The sequence below is a fragment of the Acomys minous genome (assembly GCF_964271855.1).
Source record: "Acomys minous genome assembly, chromosome: 8".
NCBI classification, from domain to species: Eukaryota; Metazoa; Chordata; class Mammalia; order Rodentia; family Muridae; genus Acomys; species Acomys minous.
The window spans coordinates 116,038,856-116,040,939 of record NC_140489.1 but is presented as its reverse complement, the minus strand read 5'-3'; positions in this window follow the sequence as shown (position 1 = coordinate 116,040,939).

Below are 2,084 nucleotides of genomic sequence, written 5' to 3'. Positions count from 1 at the left end.
TGCAAACATTTTAACAACCATTTGCTCCCCTTCCTGTTCATGGCACAGGGCAACAACAGCCACAGGTCTCCACGGTCAATTTAGGAAGCTTGGGAAAAATATTGCTTATAATTAAAAGTCTAAAAGGGCCTCAATTAGGGCAGTGTTAGCACTGCCAGGCCTGGTCCCAAATCCCACTTGACAGCATTCCTGTCCTGGCTGGAAAAGGCCTTTGATTTGCACCAAATGTTCAGTGGCTATGTTGGACTGTGTTCTGGCTTTGCCTGTCTTGCCAGCTGCCCAAGGCACTAGCCAGCCCAGACCCTAAGGCCTGTGCCTCAACCCAGGACTTGGTCTTTTTCTGCCTAGGGCCCGGTCTCCCAGCCTCTGAAGTCAATGGCTCCACCATGATTCTAACTAAGCACCTCTGTTTGAAGGGACAGACCTTTCCATCTGTCATGGGGGCTGAGTTGATCTCTAGCACCCCTCCCTGGCCAGAGGCATCTTGAGGATGAGATGTGAGTGTGCATTCGAGGGTGGCAGGGGTGAGGGGGGGCGGGGGCATGGGGGGGCTATAGGGAGGTGGAGTTGAGGGCACTAGGAGCGGTTCTGTTTCTTACTGCCACGCCCTCCTCCATCTGAGCTGAGGCCCACCTGAAGCCACTGCCGCCACCTCAGGGAATTCAGCCGGGAGGTCTCTAACCTGGAGTACAAAGGGCTGGCTGGGGTGGGAACAGAGTGGGGGTGAGGTGGGACTAGGTTAAACACCTGACCTCTTAGCCTCTGGGATTGAAAACGCACAGCTCAGCTAACACCACTCTCAGGGGCCCTGCTCTGCCGTCGGGTTTGTGAGGGAGGAAGCTGAGGAAAGAAACTTGGTGCAAATAGTGCTGCCTCCTCCTGGGGTGAAGGCTCAAAGGGACGGGTGGGTGGGCAGAGAGCATCTAAGTCAACACCAGAGCAGTGCTGTCCCTCCCAGCACATATACATGGGCACCCACTGACCCGCCTAGGCACACACGAGAAAGTCCCCTCCTCATATTCTTCTACTAGCTCACGGCGACACATGCATAGTCACGAAGGAGCCTCTGTAACACACACAGGCCCTGCCGTTTGCTGTTCTCCAGCCTGGCCTCCCTCTGGCGCCTCTGTCTGAGTAGGGGAAAAAACCTGCAGGCTACAGTTTGCCCCTGAACCCACTGGCCACATCTGCGCAAGTAGGTCAGAGTTGGAGCTCCGTCAGGAAGGCGGCCTGGGTGTCTATCTCACGCGACGGATCTCTGAGGAAGGCCGAGGCAGAACCAGGCCCCGGCAGCTAGGGAGCTGGGAGCGGCAGGGGAAGGGTTACAGGCTAACTAGAAAAAACAATTACTAACGGGAAAGGCAGCGCATTCCAGCCCTGCTTAGCTGGGCCGCCAGGGCCGTGGGTGGTTCTTGGATTATGCATTTCCTTGAAGAAAAAAAAAAAAAAGGCGAGTTCAGGGCAGTTCAGCTGTGCCCTGGATCTCATTCTGGGCCTTTGTTCCCAGCCCCCTCAGAGCCCCTCGGGCCTGTACACACGCACACACAGTCCCCCCGGGCCCCACCACACAGCCACTGGGACGGGGACAGCTTTAGTGCCTCCAAGTGCGGGAGTGGGAGCAGGCTGGGAAGGGACATTGGAAACAGAACGTAGAGAGGGCCAGGGGACTGTGTGTGGGCGGGGCCTGGCCGGCTCTGTCTGCAGTGAGGCCACAGAGACATTTCCCTCCCATTCTCTTACCACAGCTATGTGGAGCCCCTGCTTTATGCCAGGCCCAAAGCTTACCCTTGAGCCCTTGAGGGGCTCACTGTGGGCGACCCCTGCTCTCTGCTTTCCCTGGTTGCCATAAGGAATAAGAATCCCTAAGTCCCTAAGCCTGCACTACCACCTAACTTTTTTTTTTTTTTAGGGCCAGTGAGTTGGCTTAGCAGGCAATGGAGATTGCTGCACAAACTTGGTGACCTGAGACCATGAAGAGGCAGAGGAGAAATCTAACAACACAAAGCTGTCCTCTGACCTGCCGCATGTATGCAGTGGCATGCGTACCCCGACACGAACATAAATGAACAAAACAGCAACCACCA